Source organism: Cricetulus griseus, chromosome 5 (genome assembly GCF_003668045.3).
Source record: "Cricetulus griseus strain 17A/GY chromosome 5, alternate assembly CriGri-PICRH-1.0, whole genome shotgun sequence".
NCBI classification, from domain to species: domain Eukaryota; kingdom Metazoa; phylum Chordata; class Mammalia; order Rodentia; family Cricetidae; genus Cricetulus; species Cricetulus griseus.
Window position 1 is genome coordinate 39,311,439 of NC_048598.1, and position 19,866 is coordinate 39,331,304.

Sequence of the window (19,866 nt, forward strand, 5' to 3'; positions counted from 1 at the left end):
ACTGCGTGAATCTCAGTGTAATGCTGTGGTTCCTTCATCTCAGGTCGGCAGCCGCATCCAGCTACAGTTTCTCATCCACCAGCAGCATGGGGAGCAGAAGAAGAATGGGATAATGAGGAACCCAATTACCATCTGCAGATCAACCAGGTGTTCCTGGGCAGGGTCTCTGTCTCTCAAACAGTGCAGGAGCGAGGGCATCAGGAGGTGCTGGAGGGGTTCCCTCCCTCAGAGACTGAGCTGAACCTTAAACAAGCCCTGAAGCTCCAAATTGAGGGCTCTGATCCCAGCTTCAACTCCAAGAAGGAAACGCCCTTGTGAGAGTTTCCCCTTCTGTGAAACAGAAGGCATTGTGGTCAGAAAGGCCATCCAGCTGCCAGATGGAAGCAAGACACCTGAGGATGTGCTGATGAGACTGTGACTCCCTCAGTACTGTTTCCTGATGTACTGTCATGTGCCTACCCAGTAAGGCTGCCCTTCTCAGCATAACCCCTATGCTGACACAGTCTCCACCACACTGAATAAATGGAGATGTAAACTGCAGTTCCTCCATACAACCAAACCCAGTTTTGAGTATTTTCCCATTTGGTAAATGTGCATGTGCCACAGTGAGGTGTCTCTGCAAAGGCAGTATTCCGTATTTATTGTTTTCTGTGTTGTGGCGTATATCCAGTCCCATCACACTGTCTGATGTTCCTGATTCTTGTGTATCTAAAAATGTTACTCAATAAAGCAATTCTTGCAACTGTAAAACAACAACAACAAAAAGGTTTTAACTCATATTATCTTAGAGCTTATATAAGACTAAGAAATCCATGCCTTAAATATCAAAGTCATAAAATTAGTAAACTTAAAGATACAAGTGTTACTAGAATGTGGCATAATATTTTACTAAAATGAAACCACAGTCCTGGCACCGGTCCTTTCTCCTGCTTCTCAACTTTTCTGTGTTCAAACTCCTTCCAAACCTTAACTTGTATAAAATGCACCCTGCTGTTTTTTAAGCTTTCAGCAGATGAAAACACATTTATATGTCAAGTCCATCTCTGTTTGCATTATCCTGATGAGTAAAGTAGCTTTACTTAGCATTAATGGGCCCACAAAGCAAGAAGGAAAGCTGGAATCATGTGGTCCCCAGAGTATAAACTGCATGTTCAGATGGTTTAGAATAGGTCAGCTTGTGAGACCACAAGACTATATTAATAATAAACTCATCATGTAGCTGTATTGTATATGTGCATATTGTATACATGAGGTATTGTCAAACATAGCTTTAAAAGGGCAAAATGAAACTCTCGGACTCTTGAAGAAGCTGTTCCCAAGTAATCCCAGTCTGGGATGCTGCAGTCCTTCTGCCACACCCAGATACTGGATAATGCATGGGAGAACATAATTCTCTTTTTTACCTGGGTACTTGTATATCTAGCTACCATTCATGACGAACAGTGCCTTAAAGAAACAACCAACAGCCAAGCGTTGGTGGCGTACACCTTTAATCCCAGCAGAGGGATTAATCCCTGCCTCGGGAGGCAGAGGCAGGTGGATTTCTGTGAGTTCGAGGCCAGCCTGGTCTCCAGAGCAAGTGCCAGGATAGGCTCCAAAGCTACACAGAGAAACCCTGTCTCAAAAAACCAAAAAAAAAAAGAAAAAGAAAAAGAAAAAAGAAAGAAAGAAAGAAAAGAAAAGAAAAGAAAAGAAAAGAAAAGAAAAGAAAAGAAACAACCAACAAAAACATTCAGTACCAATCTCAACTGCCTCTGGACTTCCCAAGAACTCTTAAACAGTATTAATGTGATTGTTATTATAATTTACATTCTTAAAATAAGAAGTCTGGGGACCAGACAGTATACCAGACTAGCTCAAGACCAATCATACCTGAGCCAGGGCTTAGAATTAGTTCAAAGCTCCCAACCTTGCTTTTTGCTGTATCCCCTGAGTATTGAAAGGTGCATGGTGTATGGTAGATACTTAATACAGAATTTTTTTTTTAATGAGTACAAGAATGGAGAGTCATTTGCATTGCTCTCTCATAGTCTCATTTGAGACTATGGCAGTCTCAAATAGTCCCTATAGGTTAATACACACTTCAAAATGTGCTTGAGACATGGTTGATACCCAATGGACATTAATTTGAACTGCCTTGACTTTTTCCTGTGAACCAAACTTAGTCCATGGCTTAGTTTGAATGAGAAAATAAGAGCTCCAGGATGGGAGCGCGTTTTGAATGACACAAGCCACTGATCAGCCTTGGTAACTGCATGAGGAACTCGGGCTGTTCCCATTGAGGCCCGCTGCAAGCCTGGCTGGCTAGGTGATGCTTGCACGGGATAAGACAGCAGCAAAGCATGGAACTATGTATCCAGTTCAGAGTTACTAGAGCAAATTGTGTATGAAATGAGAAAGACGGCAGCCTCTGGGAGTGGGGGAGGGGGCAGCAAATTGCCGAGAATGGCAGCACGGAGAGGGAAAGGTTTGGGTGGAAATGACAGGATTCTAAGGCTAGCCCTTGCAGGAACGCTTTGGTGAGAGGATTGTAAAGCAGTCTTTGACTTTCTAGAGGGACGGGGCCTCCCACTGGATCAAGGAGGGTGACAAATTCCTGGGGATCTGCTGTAATTGAACTGCCCACTCACCTTCTGCCAAGGCCAGCCATCAAGTCAGGCCAAACACTCTTGGGCTCCACACTCCACTTGCTTTCCCTCTCATTGCCTTCGAGTTTTTCTATTCCTCAAGGTTGTAGGCTTTTGGTTCTTTGAGGTTCAACTATGGACTACCTTCTCTTCCAGGGTATTTATAGACCCCAGACCTACAAGGAAAGGTCCCCCTCGTGTGTAGCCCCCATCCTCCTCCTCCCCCACCCCAGCAGCAGTCAGCCAGGCTGGCCCTATGTTCTTGCTGTCCACTTACCTGAGTAAGAGAAGATGGGTCACACATGTGTCTCAATCTTCACTGTCTGAGAAATTGCAAGTATTTCAATGCCTGGGCTCTTTTCAAAGCTACAGCATCTTTCCAAACATTGCCTGAGATGAGATAGAGGAAGGAATGCAAGTGACTTATGCATGCGACATCTGTGTCGGATGCTGTGCTAAGTTCCCAAAGCACACCAGCCCACAGCCATCAGTGAACTTGCTATTGACAGGCTTCAACTGTCATTTACCTGGGACTTGGTCATTGTTCAACTCCAGTTCCCTGGCACTAGTGCCTATCAAACCCACCTGAACCCATTGGAGGGGCTTCAGCTTCTCCCTCCCGGCTCTTACTCTGTCTTCTGTCCCACCCAATGGTTCCCAAAAGGGAAAAGAGCCCGTGGTTAGTAAAATTTTGTTCATCACCCCTCCCTGGGCACACCACCTTCAAAGAAGTGTCCTTTCATCTGATATTTCCCAGGGTACTTTCAACCACGTGTTAAGGCTTCCATTTTTAACAAATTAATGTTAATTTGTGACTATAGTTTTGTATCATGATTTTGTATCTTGTTCACAGAAACAGAAACAACAAAATATTGTCAACCACCATGCCTTGATTTTTATATCAGCACAAACCCTAGCTGCTGTATATAGCCAGTCTATAACATGCTCACAAGAAACACTGAACCTTAGTTCTTTAATAGTATTGTTTTTATTTTCCTTGACTCATTTTTTGAAGTGTTTTCATTTTGGGAAGAACATTCTCTTTCTCCTTCTTTGTTCTGGGCACAGGTAGAACTATCCCTTTTGGCAGGCATAATTCCAGAACCTTCTGACCCTTTTCTCTAAACGGACACATAATCACATGGTCTTAGTGAGCTTAGCTACCACTAGATCTGTGCCCCTCACGGGTCCTCTCCCCCACATCTCCAAGGAAGAAGATTGAAAACTGGATGCTCCATCCTGGGAACCAAAAAGAAATCCCTGCTCCTCCTGGACAGAAGCCCTGGGCTGCCTCCCTCTCCATGGGCCTCACCTCTTCCCAAACCACTGACTCATTTCCTCGTGGGGACAGTCTCATTAAAACGTTCCTGTTTGATTTAGCTCTGGAACTCCTGAGTTCCTTTTCCTCCCCCATCTCCACTGAACTGTAATTAAAAAAGAAAAGCTTTTCATTGAATTTCCTTCCCGTTTTCATCACTGGGCTAAATCGAAGAGTAGACATTTGTACCCAGCACCGGAGTTAACAGGTGTGGAGGAAACAGGGCATATAACTCCTCTATTGCAAGGTACCCCAGAATAAGCCCAGAAGAATCCAGAAATACACACAAGAGCCTGGCCAACGTGCTTGTCTCTCGGAGCCTGGTGCATCGAGCAAAAGCCTGGGGGATGCTGATTTTTGATGATTACACTTGGAGGTGCTCCAGCCTCAGCAGCAGCTGGATCAGCTGGGAACTATCTGTGGTTTCCTTGAAGCCCTGGTTTGTAATGCTGTGGGCACACTGATTATTGCTGACACCAGGGGCAGTTTGCTAGTTAGTCATTAGCACAGAGATAGGACTCTGTGGGTCAGAAACAGCTAGAAGACATTGGGATGTCATAGTTCAGTGACTAGATAAGAGAAAATGTGACACACAGACAAAAGAATGATCACAATCAACATTGTTCCATAGTTCTTCCACCTGGGTTAATTTTTTTTTTTTTAAAGGAAAGAAGTTCTCTGTTTCTGCACACAGAAAACCATGTCTTCTCATTGCAGGCCCAGTCCCAGTCCCAGGGTATTGCAGGCCCCTTTTCTAAAGAGATGCTCCTCTGATGAAGTGTTTATATTGGGGAAGGTACCCCTTTCGTCCCGGGGCTATTTGGCCAACATTGGCTGAAGCAAGTCACACTGACAATCAGGGGTGTTTGTGACAATAGGAATGGACTGCAGCTCTGCTGACCTCTAACCTCAATTGTCTATTCTCCTCATCATACATCTCATTATTAGGGAGAGCCATGGAGAGATGGCGGGTCTTTGCACACCCTTCTCATTACCTCAAACTGGCAGGCCGCTCCTCTACTAAAGTGTGAAGCCACATGGCTTAGTGGCTGCTAATGTACTTCTACACCGATCCTCAAAGGAACCCCAGTCCCTCAGGACACCTGCTTTCAAAGTGTGTTCACAGCTGTCAACCCTTAGACTCTGGTGCCTTCCTCTGATTGCCCGGCCTGTACCGTCTTGTGTGGGCCTGTCCCAGCCCCACCGATACAGAGGTCTCTTGTGCTCTTCACTTTTCACCTCCGTGGATTCCTGAATTCTGGACCATAAATGATCCTTTTCTTCTTGATCCGATCTTTCCCATTGCTGTCCTTTCTCTTCAAGGTGCTTGTAACTCTTCTCCATTTCCAAAAGATTCTTTTGTCAGCCTTCTTCCTGTGTTCTAAGAGCTGCTTAGAAGGGAATTGTCACCAGGCCTGGGCTGAGAAGAATGAGGACAGAGTGAGGTTCCTTGGTCCAGCTCTCCTGGATGGCTTTTTAATCTTAAAGAGATAGAATTTGGGAAAAATCCTAGATCATATACATACATACATACATACATACATACATACATACATACATACATACATACGTTCACTGAATTCCCCTATAGACCACTTTGACCAGCGTCCTCTAGCTTCTCCCTATACGGAGCCCTCTCTCTGCTCTTCATACTACCATTAGCAGACTCTGCTTTTATTCTGCCCATCCCCTCTGCAGGGTTGATGTGACTCAAGGACCATTTGTCTGGAGCACCTTCTTCTGCCTTTTTTGCCTCCCCAGGTCTCTTGACTCCTCAGCCTCTAACCAACGTTCCCTCCAGGTTCTTCGAAGGCCTTTCTCTGGCTAACCCCTTTCACGGCCATGGTTTTATTGACCACTTAGCCAAAGATGACTTTTCCTTCTTGCTTCCTGAAATTCGCAAACACAGAACAGGCAATATACAAACGCTCAGTTCCTCAGCAACAGTTTCCTAATGCTTTCACACTGCTCTGAAGCTCATTGCTTAAATCAGTAATTACATTAGGGACTTAGAGTGATTATCAGTTGGGGTTCCTGATCTAAGAATGTTTTTTGGCAGAGCTCAGGTGCGGGCTGGCTGAGGCAACAATCTAGGACTGGTGAAGCTTCCAGGGCTTATAACTGTCCCTGCTCCTGAAGGGACAGCAGGATGAAATGGTTGGCCTGGATGACTGGGGGCCGGCTGCCATTATGCCTGAGGAGCTGCCCATCAGGGGATGTGGTGTTTACAGAAGACAGCAGTTATAATCCAAACTGCCACGTGGTGGGGCATGCAAATGAAATGAAAAATCTCTAGCAACATTCAATTGCTGCCATCTGCCTGGAGCATAGTTGCAGGACAGGGAGGAGGGGCACTGGATCTTGGAGACCACCCTGCCTTTCCAGGCTGTGTCACTGGCAGTTGCAGGCGGTGAAAAGAAATAGGAGAAAGCAGGTAGGTACCAGCATCAGGACAATTAAGCTGACTTTGGGTGCTAAGGCCCAAAGTGGGACAAAATGATGACATTTATACCTGATGACAGTGTTTGTTTACAGGCTTGGCCGAAAGATGTTCTGTCTCCTTGCAAGAAGTATAGAAAATGCAGCTAGTGTAAAGCAAACATGCCCTCGTCCCTGATTTGCTACTACCTTGGAGCCTGGAACACCTTCATTTAAAGGTACGGATGCACAGGCTGTGTGTATGAATCATTGATCTATCTCCGAGGGAGGATACCTTTCTGAGGTACCAAGTATCATAAAGTACTTTAGATGGAGGGAAGGTCAGGTACCCATAGTTCAGACCCCTTCCTCAGCCTGAGAATAAAAGCGACTACTTTTCATTCACTACAGGTTAACTGACACAGGGCTGCTTACATATAGTATGTCATTCGGCCAAGACTTACAGCCAGGAGATATGCTGTTTCCCCCAGTGACAGGGTGAAAATTTGTTACTATGTTTTATTCTAGCTGGCAAGCAACTGGGGAGAGTATCCCTGACGGCATGGCGAGCCTACAGCATGTGTCAGAGAAGGAGAAGATTAGACTGTAGGCTGCTCTGCCTCTCACTAACTGGGTGGTCTTGAACATGTTACTTAATCATCCCAAGCCAGTGTTTACATCCATCAACCATGATGATCACAGCTCTGCCAGTGCCAGGGAGACACTTTTGAGGAGGTAAAATGGGTTTGACTGAGGTCTGGATTCACAAAAACTAGAGTTCAAAATCTCAGGTGTTCATTTTACTGATCATGTAAGAAGCTACTTGGCCTCTAAATCCCTGGTCTATGAAACTAGGGAAACAATACCATTTATTGTGAGGATTCTCAAGGTTATTTGCTGAAAAGCACTTAGTGGGAGCAGTAAAAAAGCACTCCCTTGTTAGGACTGGGAATCCCTTGGTAGGCAAGATGCTCACATAGCCTCAGCACTCTGTCTGCCCAGACCCTCCACAGTGTCCTTGAATGTGAGTGGAACCTTGGAATACGGCACACTGTCATTCTCATGATGATGCTACATTCTCTAGAAAAGGGAAGGTCAACCCAGGGGCATCCTGCCTCGGGGGAGCTCTTAAGAGCAGTGAGTTTGGTTTTATTGACTCAGGAAATAGAATCTGAGGGGCGCCTCTCACTGGTGTATACAGTGTACACCAACGCTGCACACACCTCTGAGAACACGACCAAAGGAACTCTAGTAGCCTTGGGAGCTGACTGTGACACCAGGCTAGCAGCAAGCAAGACCATAGGAACCTTCTCTACCACAGGAACTGAATTCTGCCAACTGCGGAAAAAACTTAGAAGAGGTCCCTCCCTTGGCAACACAGCCACGGCATTTATTGCAGCTTGGGAGACCCCCAAGCAGAGGACCCAGCTCATCTAGTCGCACACAACTAGTCTTCTGAGAGCCTGTGGCAACAAGTGAGCCTTCTTTTAGTTCACCATTTATGCTAATTATTCTCAGAGGTAGAAGACTAATCTACTATCTAGACCTCATCAGCACCGTTTCTCTTGCCCTTGCTGCACCCATCTCTTCTCCTAATTGCCGCTGGCTGCCGCAGTTCCCGACTGCATAAATCATTATGGTGCAGGATTGAGACGAGTCTCCCTCCTTCAAGACTCCCGATAGAATGTAAATACCTTCTCAGCTGTATTCTGCTAACGGGGCTGCCGACCATTCCCGGGAGGCAGTGCTTTATAGACCTTGTGGGTTTAGAAAGGAATAAAAATATCTTCATAGCTAAGTCTTTCCTGGAAGGCTTGACACATCGCGCGGAAGGCTTTTCTTCATGCTGCTTCCTGTTTGACACAAGTCTCTCTACAAAGGGCTTGCTTGAACCTGAGGCCAGACTGCGCCAAATGATCTGTTGGGTGCTTGCAGTCTCATTGAGTATACAGTACACAGGGAAAAAGAGGCATGAAACTAGTAGTTACATAAACATGGAATGATAACCTGTACTGTTTGTGTCTTTTAAAAAAGAGCATCGGCTATTGGAGAGCCTGAACATGAGGATTTGAGGCAGGCTTTCCTGAGGAAATAATCATCATGAGACCAAGAGAATGAATAGGCGTTGACTAGGTTGAGAGTTAATAGACTCTGCAAGAGGACCAGCCTGTGAAAAGGCTCAGAGGCAAGAAGAGACTAAATTCATCATCTTGCTAGTATAAGGTCTTGAAGGCTAATATATGTCCTTTGGCTTTTGCTGAGATGAAAAACCATTGGTGAATGTCTAAAAGAGGAGTCTCAAAACCAGATTTCTGTTCCACTGGATCCCCCCTCTGTCAATCTGAGAATGGACCATAAAGGCATAAGACACCAGTGAGGAACTGATGGCAGAATCTAAGCAAGAGGTGATGATGGCTGTGCCATGAAAGTGGTTAGATTGTGGACATACCCTGAAAGTGGAGTGGCCAGGATTTTCTAGTAATGCAAATGGGGACTGTTGGAGTAAAATGGGAAATTAGTGACTCACTTCTTTGGCCTGGTAGCCTAAAAAAAACTGTATTGCTATATAGAAATAGGTAAGGCTAGCAAAGGAGTAGGCATCACTGGAAATATTCTAGAAATTTTCCTAGCTGCTTGCCAGTTATTTCATTCTCTTTATAGGCCATCAATGAGCTGGGAAGATTTGACTGAAGTCAGAGCAGCAGGGACTCTGCCACAGTCCTTCCTAATATCTCAAATCTGGGCTCCCACAGCTACAGAGCTGGCATCTGCTGGAACCGTCACAGATGGCTAGCCAGTGTCTCTGTTGTTTCCTTCAGCCTCTCTTCTGACTGGTCCCAGCATCCACTCTTGTTTCACCATCCATTCTGATTGATTTGAACCCAATTTAATCACCGCTCTCTATGGCAGAGCTGAAAGGGATGGAGCTGCTGCTCTTTCTAAAGGACATGTCTTTTCCAGCTTTGCACTTCTAGATGAAAGAGGATGGGTGGAGAGATCCTCTCAGAGTATCTCTGCAGTGATGATGAAACTGCTACTATCTAGGATCTTGATCAGGTCCATTCTCTCTGCCAGCTGAAGAATTAAAAGGCCTGACAGATCTCAGACATATAGGCAGCAGTAGGCAACAAACTTACAAGTGAACTCACACACATTGGGGGGGGAGTGATGACAGAGAGACAGAGACACAGAAACGGAGACAGAGGCACACTGCTGACGCTAGAAACAGGAGAGCCCCTTTCTTTGTATTATCCCTCCAGTGCCTTCTAATGGGAAAGCTCCCTGTGGCTTACACTCTGAAGGAAGGACGCTTAATGGAGCCTTATCCATTATGCAGAGCACGTACTGCAATGTGGTTTTGGATCTGGGAAACAACAAACATAACTCCCAGCAGTCATCTGGTAAGAATGATTAATTCCCACATTAGTAAAATCCAGAGACTAGTAGTTACCCAGGGATTAGGAGCTGAGAGGTAGAGAGCCACTGTTTCATGCATCTAAGTTTTGAAACCAAGGTCTAGAGATGCACAGAGGTGATGGTTACACACCTATGTGTATATAAATTAATTCATCAAATTATATACCCCACAAGGTCTAGAGATGCACAGAGGTGATGACTACACAACTATGTGTATGTAAATTAATTCACCAAATTATATAACCCAAATGGCTAACATGGTAAATGTCATGCTAGATATATTTTGTCACAATAAAAACTATGGGTAGAAACTGGGGAGATGGTCCAGTGGGTAAAGTGGTTGCTGTGCAAGCATGAGGGTCAGAGTTCAAATCCCCAGCACCCACATAAAAGCTGGGTAAGTAACTATTTGTAATCCCATTGTTCAGGAGGTGGAGACAGGAGATCCCTGGAACAAGCCAGTTAGCTAGAATAGCTGATCTAGAAAGCTCTGGGTTCATGTAAAAGACTCTGCCTTAGTATGGTGGAAAATGATCGAGAAAGACACCCAACCTTGAACTCTGGCTCCACATGCATGAACATCCTCATACATATATGAACCACTGCCCATTGAAACACACACACACACACACACACACACACACACACACACACACACACACACGATTAATTCACCCTGTTCTCTTCACATCTGCTCCTCTAATCTGTTGTCTTTGTCATTGTCATTTCTATTTCTCAGTCCACACACTAAAAGTGTGGCCATTAATGAGTTCTCCATCTGCCTCTTTTTTACTCAAGACACCAATTAGACAGAGTCTGTGCACTCAGAATTCTCTCCCAAATTCTCCTGAAAGCCATGAAGCAGCGTTGGTCCAATGCTCACTTTCCATTGAGTGACCATGCTTTGCTCCAGCACTAACTTTGACCATTTGAGTCAGTACTGTCTAGCATAGACTTGTTCTCGGAGTCTTTGTGTGGGTTTTGGAAAGCAGGGATGGAAGGAGGAGGAGGCTATTGATCAAACAGGAGGATCACTTGATGACTTCTGTTCCTTCCGGTCTTCCTGGAAGCTAAGCAAATTAGAAATGAAACTGATGAACAAAATCACAGCAGATCAGGCAAATATGCCTTTCCTTCTTTCTACCTGTGTTAATAGTCTGAATTAATAAGAGACATATAGCAAAAATGATCAGAATTGTTTATCAAGCTTATTAACCATAGGTTATTTCTTACACAGCTACAAAGTCACAGCAGCATTTACACAGACAGCAAGATGTAGGACTTGTATTAAGAGTATTAAAATTAATGGTGGCTGTTTCGGTTGGCTGTCATCTTTTGTCTTTCAGGTGTCACTCCTCCGCTGATGGATAGCCCCCTCAGGTGCTTCAGAGACATACTGGCCCCTGTCTTGACAGGCAATGTGCATTTTGGCTCCAGATTGTTGGATGGAAAAATACTGGAATTCTCCAAATTGTAAACACAGTGTGCCATATTAATTTGAATTTCTTCCTTAACTATCATCATGCCAATATGTGGTTTTTCTAAGGAGAAATTCATTCAAATGCATCTTTGGATGCAGAATCCAGGAAGTCTGGGTTTTCTCCCTGGCTTGGTTGCAGACGCACTGAAAATGGGCGAGTCGCTTCCGTCTTTGTCTGGTTCTCTCCATCTGGTGAATGTAGACTCTGACACTCACCATCAGATAATGTTTGCAAAATGTTGGATGGTCCTCACTGGCAGGCAGTATGTACTTGCAAACTGTTCAATTATTCTTTTCTGCCCTAAAATTGTATTCTTTGTCTTAGAGAAACCTAGTTTTAAATTAGCATTTTAGAGCATGGACATGTGACAGTGCAAACTCATTTTAGTTCTAAAGGGTATTTTTAAAAGAAAGGTCAATTTCCATGACATACTACAGAGGAACAGCTTAAAAGTTTTCTATGACACAAACCCCTACACTAACAATTTGCCATCTCCTTAATTTTTATGTATCAACCCCGAAGTATGAATGTATTGTGTTCCCTTAGAAAAATAAGACTCTTGGCTCACTTGTACTCAAGGCTTAGTAACTGCCAGATGTATTTTGATTTTTACTGTTCTCTGAGACACTTCTATAGAGATGTAAATGGTACCGCCAACCTTCCATCTCGCACTCTATTACTCTGGACAGAGCCTCCTGCCACTCCTCTTAGACAGTAGGGGATTTAGCAGCTTCATCTTCTAGTCTCCTTCCTCCCTTCATGGCTACTCATGGTTTGGTTTCAGGTCATCAGATAGTTAATTTTACATTGTCAAAATTCACATAATGTATACTTTCTTATATACATGTGTCTATGCTTCCGTTGTTTGTGACATTTAGGATTTCCAGTTTTTTTTTTCATTAAAAGAATATTGCCTATTGTATATTAAGTTTCATTCTGTTCAAATAAAAATATATATTGATTCCATTCTCTGCTCCAAGTACTATGAATAATTTGTAAACATAATAATACCTCCTCTTTCACAAAACTTACCTTTGTTTTAAATTTTTATTTGTATTTATGAATATGTGTGTGTGCAAGCATATGTCACATGAGTGCAGATGCCTGTAGAGGCCAGAAGAGGGTGTCAGACATCCTGGATCTGGGGTTCACAACCACCTGACATGGGTATTTGGAACAGAACTCAAGACCTCTAAAAAAAGCAGCAAGTGCTCTTAATTTCTCCATCCCCGTAACTTACAATTTAATGTATGTGGGGTTATAGTAACAAGAAAGTCATCTTGGAAGAAGATCACCAGACACTAGATGTGTGGATGCTTTGATTTTGAGCTCCCAGTCTCCACACTGCAAAGGAATAAGGTTCTCAACAAGTTTTCTAGCTTATTCTATCATAGCATCTCTAAGGGGCTAACACGACACCACAGGAACCTGAAAAGCCAACCATAGAACATGAGAAAAAATGTTGCAGGCTTTATGTAACAAAAGATTTGAATTAAGAAGGCAAAAAGCACTTGCAACCTGATATTATCTTGCAAACTGATAATATGGTGTAAATTCTAGTTTTAAAAGTGAGCCAAGGATCTGAGGACATTTTCAGAACACCCTCCCAACAAGAAAAAGGAGTCATCATCAAACAAAGGGAAAACACACATCAAGACCGCAAGGAGACGTAACTTCACACACAGTAGGGCTAGAATAAAGAGAGTTAATCACTAGGCTACAGAGAAACTGAAAACTGTATATATTCTTGGAGGAATAGAAATGGCACAACAATTTCAGAAGAGTCTGGCAGTCCCTCAAAACATTAATACAGAGTTCCAGAAATTCTGCTCCCTGGTACATTTAAACCAAGCATGCATCCACACAACTCTGTGTAAATGTTCACAGGACCACTATTCATATTCCAGATGTAGAAGCAGCCAATTTGCATTAACTTTTGAATGAATGAACAAATAAAATGTGGTAAATCCAGACCATGGGATACAGCTGGTGACAAAAGGAAGTGAGGGACGGGTACATGATACAACATGAAAAAAAAAAAAAAACCTGAAAACAGGCCAATTGAAAGAAGCTACTTTTAAAAAGGCTCATATTATATGGTTTCACTTATTTAAAATAAATTTAAACTAGGGGCTGGAGAGATGGCTCAGTAAAAATGTATACTGCTCTCACAAAGGATCAGAATTTGCCTCTGAGTACCTACATCTGGCAAGTCACAAACTATCCACTCTAGTTCCAGGGGATCTGGCACCCTTCTTGGCCTCTCTGGGCATCCCCACACAAGTGCACAGACACAAACAGATACTTGTAATTAGACATAAAATAAGTTCTTATAGATATAAAATCCATAGACATAGATAAGCCAGTCATAGACATAGATAAGCCAGTGGCTGCCATGACTGGGGCTAGGATGAGAGTGAGGATGTTAGGCTTAAAAGGTGATGCATTAGAAAAGAATCCAGTGTCGTTGTTAAGAGATGAAACCTAGGGTTGGTGGTGCACACCTTTAATCCCAGCACTTGGGAGGCAGAGGCAGGCAGATCTCTGTGAGTTCGAGGCCAGCCTGGTCTCCAGAGCGAATGCCAGGATAGGCTCCAAAGCTACACAGAGAAACCCTATCTCGGAAAAAAAAAAAGAGAGAGATGAAACCTTTTAAACCACAGTGGTACCTATACACTTCCTATGTATACTAAAACCTACTGAGCTATACAAGTAAAGAAAACAGTTGGGTCAGGGCGCATTGTTAAGAAAAGGCTAAGAATACAGATGTTCGAGGAGGTAGACCTGGCTTTGTGCCTTCCTAGTTATGTGACTTTATACAGGTGCCATTTCTCTCAACAACTAAATTTCCACAGCTAGAAAGTAGCGTGCACATGCGAGCGCGCGCGCGCGCGCACACGCGCGCGCGCGCACACACACACACACACACACACACACACACACACACACACACACTGGGTAGTTTGAAGAAGCAGGGGATGGGAGGCAAGTCAAAGGCTTCCCCCTCCCTTCTCTGTATTAGCCCTTCCTCCTTTGACTGTCCTGGCAGAGAGGCAGATATGATCTGGCTTGCTATCTTGGCCTCAGTGGCAGGAAGATAGATCAAATGTAGCAAGAGAACAATTAACCAATAGTCTATCATCTTCTCTTGGGCTCTTTTTTCTCTAAGTGTTATCAACCCCAATCTAGTGCCCATATAGCCCCTCCCTCAAATCCAAAACATAGAGGATAGTGAATGACAAAAATTAATTAAAAAAATCTCCCATTGTCTTGATGTTCTACTCAAGGTTGCAGGTGCATCATTGACAAGGATTGGAGAGTAATCAAGCACTGACTCCAGGAGAGCATGTTTATTCAGTGGACATAGAAAGGACAAGTGGGACTTGGAAACTGATTGACTTTGGCAAAGCTCAAGTGATTAATCACTGCAGCATAATAGAAAGTCCAGATGAAATCAAATCAGCCAGCAATTTTAGTTAGAGAGAGCAGGGTAAACACTTCAAAAACAACCAGGCAAAGAAGTACAGGCTACAGGGAGCAGCTATTTTGAGAGGCATAGCAATCTCAGGAGCCACTTTTCTAATAGAATGTTCTACTTCATGCCACGCCAACCTGAGATGAAAGGCCTCAGGTTTCAGCCTGCTGCACCTACCAATCCATAGTTATCAGTAAAGAGCTACTCAATAAGGAAATGCATTCCCAACCCCCTTTCTTACCTACTCCACTCCAACATAAAATTGACTCTTACTAAGGAAACACCAAGAAGCCATGGCTAGTATTGGGGCTGGAATAAAACCTGCTCTCCTGTGGCAGTATAATACTATAGCTTGCCACAGGGCAGCTGCTCTTACCAAATGACAATGAGTAGAATCATTACATTTTCAAACTCTAGGATAGGTAAGATTGTCAACAAGGCAATGACAAAATGCGCACAGCAAGCATTTATGAAGAACACTCCACACCTCAGAATTCAACACAGCTCATGTCTTAACTCATCAAGTTCTCAGGAGAATGATGGGGAATGTACTGTATATGTTTATCTTATTGATTGTTAAATAAAATAATGAGACAGAGAGTTAGACGGGACTAGGAGTCAAAGAGGATTCTGGGAAATGTAGTAGAGAAGTGATGATCCAGGCAGGAAGTGACATAGCAAGGAGACTCATATTTAAGCGAAGGAGAAACAGGAAGGGTCCCCTTTTCCCATTCACATCCTCCAGCGGCAGGATGTGAGCCACTGGCAAGGAGGGACGCCAATAGGGCGTCCAAAAAGATCAGTCTTATAATATATATAGATTTATGATAATTAAGACTGAGCTGGCAGATGAGAAGTCCTAGTAATTGGCCAAGCAGCACTGTATCTAATACAAGTCTCTGTGTATTCATTTGGGCCCTAACTCGGGCAGACAGCTGGCGTAAAGCTCACATGTGGCGGTGGGGCTCAGGCGGCTTTTGGCAGAAAGATTTATCATAACAGGAGAACCCAACAACTGAAATTTCCATAATTCATAAGAGAAACCTTAGGTCAGATGCCAACCTCTCCTTTGGCATTTCTCTACATGGTGGCCCAAAGAAGCTAGGGATCCTATTGTAGTTATTAAAATTTTATCTTCCTTTAGAGTTCCTTTTTCATAAATTCTTCATCTTCTTCCTTTCTGCTGTATTTCAGGGCTCTTTATTCATAAGTCTGCCTTCTTTCAGGGACATGGCACCCACTTACTCCTCACTGGTCAAGTCACTGTGTTTCAGGGTTATTGATGCCAAATCAAGCGTTCTGCTTCTTCCTTCCCCTTGGCTGTCAGACACATTCAAGGCTATTAGGGAAGTACAGTGTGAACTTATTCTCTTCCATAACTATATCACTTTTGGTGATGCCTCCTAGTGACACAGCCTTCAATGTGACTCCTTAATTCACATTTCCATTCAGAGTTTTGTCCTAGAAACACACACACACACACACACACACACACACACACACACACACACACACACACACCTGCTTGCTTGACAACACTCCCTGAATGTTTTATCTCAATTTGATTATATCTTCACCTGAAAATTTTATAAATAACAGAAACGTAATGGTTATGGTTCCATAGTCAGTAAAGTCCAAGATAAAGTCACCAACAGATTTAGTGTCTGGTGACACAGGTTCTTTACTTCTGTGTCTTTACATTAAAATGGGCTGAAATAGTTCTCTTGGGCTCTTTTTATGTTCACATCAATTCCACTCATGAGAGTGTAGCCCTTGTGAATTTCTAGGATTTATATATATCCAGGTTGACTGTGTTCTCTCAGGGTTTGAGTGTATTATAGCAGCTGGGTATGGGTAAAGACATAACCTAACCACTCCCATCAAAATCTCCACTTCTTTACAGCATTGCATTAGCAATTAGCTTTCAATATATGGATTTGGGGGCAGCACATTCAGACCATAGTTCCATCTAAGAGACATCTCAAACATACTAGGACTGACTTCAAAGGTGTAATTTCTTCCACCCAATCTGCTGCCCTCACATGCCAGTAAGTGGAACCTCTGTCCTTCTGGTTCCCTGGGTCAACTCCTCCATTTATCTTTGACACTATATGCTTATGAACAAATTTTGTGGCTGTATTATAAATGTAAGTCCTAATTCAATCCTTTATCATCTAAGCTATCAGAGTCCAGTTCAAGCTTTCACTCTCTCACCAGGACTGATGAAACAGTAAAATCGCTTTGTTCTGCCAACACGACTGCATTGGTTCTTTCTTTTGGAATGAAGTGTAAAGTCTAGAGCAATGGTTCCAAGTGTTTCATTTTGTTTGAAGATTCGTGAGCTCTGTGTACTTTGCACCCCCCATGTTGCCCAGCCATCCCCCTGATCTTTGTGCCCTACAGTTTTTCTCCCTTTGTTTATCATTGTTCTCTTTGCTGTGTTTGGGATTATCAGTCATTTTCCTCCATGGAAGTATCTGCACTTTGCCTCCTCACAGTCTGGAACATTCTTCTCTAGGTAGACACATAGCTGTCATCCTTTCTTACACCAGGGGCTATGCTCGGAAGATACCTTAAGAGACAAAATCTAAGAACAACCAATCATTTCCACATTCCTGGTCCCTTTCTAATCTTACGTTATTGAAAACCTTAGTAATTATGGTCTCTTAATTATGTTTCATTATTCAATATTTATTCATTATTGGTATCTTCTTATTCACTCTCAGCCAAAAGAAGGGCAGGATTCTGCAGAGATTCAAGCTGTTCAAAGGAGTATATATCACAAAGGTGATTGATTAGATCGGCTTATGTGTCCAGCAATGGCTGTGAGCACACTGGAGAAGCTGAGAACCTGGAGGTTTCCCAGTCTACTGGGCTGAATGTCTCACCAGTCCAATCTGTCACTGAAAGCATAGAGGATTCCCATAGAACTGTTGGTCTTCAGTCCATGTTGGAAGGCCAAAGAAGTTGGGTTCTGACATTAGGATGTCAACAGAAGCAACAGAATGTATATTCTCACCAGCAGTGATGAAAGTAGGCAGGGAAAAAAAAGCACTGTTTTTCCCTCAGATACCCCCCCTCCCCCCGACCACCACTGGAAGATGGCGTCCACTTTGTAGAAAGGATCTTTCTTCATTAGTTAATTTTTACTGGGAGCATCCTCATATACCATCCAGAGATACACCTCCTAGTTGACTCAGTATTCAATCAAGTTGTAATCAAGATGAATTATCACAACTGGAGCATCCCAGCATCCCAAGCAGTGACTGCTGTGGTTGAATAAATGAATGTATGAGGTCAATTCCGACTCCCTCCTATCAGAACACTACTTTTAATGAAAACTTAGCTTTCCTTGCATACATAAAGGCATCTCTCCTCTCAAGGACTTCAGACCTTAGATATGGTATTCTTGTAATTGTTTTTCACAAATTCCACGACACTGCCTTCATATTAATCTATCCTTAGAACAATTTCTCTGAGGATTCACTTAGTGTTTAAGTTAATTATTAAAAGGTTGACCATATTGCCTTAGTTTCGGCAGGGTCCTTCAGGCATTAAATTAATCATTGTGGCCACATAATTTCCTATGGCATGACTAATGTCTTTGTGCCACCCATATAAGAGGAGAGACTTTTCCCTCTTATCATCCCCTTCCTCCTTCTAATTCTTCATCTCCATTCCCTTCCTCCCCATTCTCCTTGGCAAAAATCCTGAAGAACTGAAAGCACTATAGTTACAATAGCTTTCTGACACAGACTTAAGAGCTAAAATGCACACCAGGCATATCCCCTCCGATTACGCATATGCCAGATATAATACTTTATAATATTCATACACCAGTCATATTCACTTCTAATATGCATACACCAGACTCATCCCTTCTAATATAAGTCTACCAGGCACATCCCTTTCTAATATGCATACACCAGGTATACCCCTCCTCTAATGTGAATTCAGTGGACATCAATCTATCTGCTATTAAGCTCCAATTGCATTGCTGATCTCATGCCAAATGAATGGACAGTTACATAAAGGAATCTGCTGAAGAGACCAAAAGTTTGTTTTGCTTACTGGCTGTTTTTTAACCTTTGTCCATTGGACAACCTTTAGAGGCTGTGTTGTATCTATTCCCTCTCCACAGGATTGTACAAGGTCAAGCTCCCATTAGCGATCCTCTGACTTATATTGTTCATCTTCTGCTTTGACATTAATGTGGGTCTGCTTGATTAGGTTAAACAAATGAGTTTCACTGAGTTCCTGTTCCCAAGGAAAGGAGGGCTCTGTTAACCCTCCACCCATATCCCCTGCACTTACCCGAGAGGTCACCTGCCGGTGGTGGCTTACACAGACTCTGGTGGCTTCCTGTGGCTCTCTGCCTGGCAGAATTGTATAGCTGCCAGCCTAAGTCTAGTTATGCTTCCACACACTAAGGAATGAGACAAACCAGCAATGCCTGGGTGCCAACAGCTCAAATACAACCCTGCATGGGGAGGGATACGAGTTGATGAACAAACGATTTAGCTTTCTGTTCCATCAGGGTGACAGCTATGAGCTGTGTTTGGTCTACTTTCTTAGAATGCCCTCATAAGTACTGAGTGCTAATGGTACCCTCCAGATGGTAACCTAGTTGTGAACTCCCGGTGATTGGTTTTGATGCCTTTCATGACTTCTGCACTCCTTCAATGTCCTGGAATTGACTTCCAAACCAGGCAAAAATTCGTACAAAATCATACAAAACGCAAACCCATTCTCAAGAAGAAAACACTATTGGGCTGGAGAGATGGCTCAGGCATTAAGAACACCAGCTGTACCTCCAGCAGACCCACCCTTGTACTGAAGTCAAACGTGCAGGCTTTAATGTAAGAATGCCCATGTTCCTAATTAGGTTTTTACAATCCCTCTTCCTTAAAAATTGGAAATAACTGCTTGTCTCGAAGCGGGTTTTAGTCATTATTTCTATATAATGCATCATCTATTGGCTAAACCACTTTAGTAGAATGTTTGCAATGCTGCCTCTGTCAAGCATTTATTTTCATATACATGAACACGTCTTTTTGTTTTCTAGACCAATATGGCTGTTAATTTTTGTACAATGCCAACTCAACACGGTAAACTGGGATACTTTTTTCC

At 43.2% G+C, this 19,866-nt stretch overlaps 1 long non-coding RNA gene across 20 annotated transcripts in view; it reads right to left on the reverse strand.

The window, feature by feature from the left end:
• LOC107980098 overlaps nt 1-19,866 on the reverse strand; it is a 42,993-nt gene that overhangs the window by 14,200 nt on the left and 8,927 nt on the right. For 14 of the 20 annotated variants that reach the window (XR_004770147.1, XR_004770146.1, XR_004770159.1 and 11 more), the window contains 4 exons: nt 4,233-5,426; nt 2,905-3,017; nt 2,631-2,803; nt 130-330 (listed from right to left, as the gene is read on the reverse strand). This is a non-coding gene — a long non-coding RNA (uncharacterized LOC107980098). Of the gene's footprint in view, nt 1-129; nt 331-2,630; nt 2,804-2,904; nt 3,018-4,232; nt 5,427-10,663; nt 10,851-19,050; nt 19,217-19,866 lie in introns of all 20 variants that reach the window. The other 6 variants (XR_004770145.1, XR_004770143.1, XR_004770152.1 and 3 more) reach the window with 6 other exon arrangements.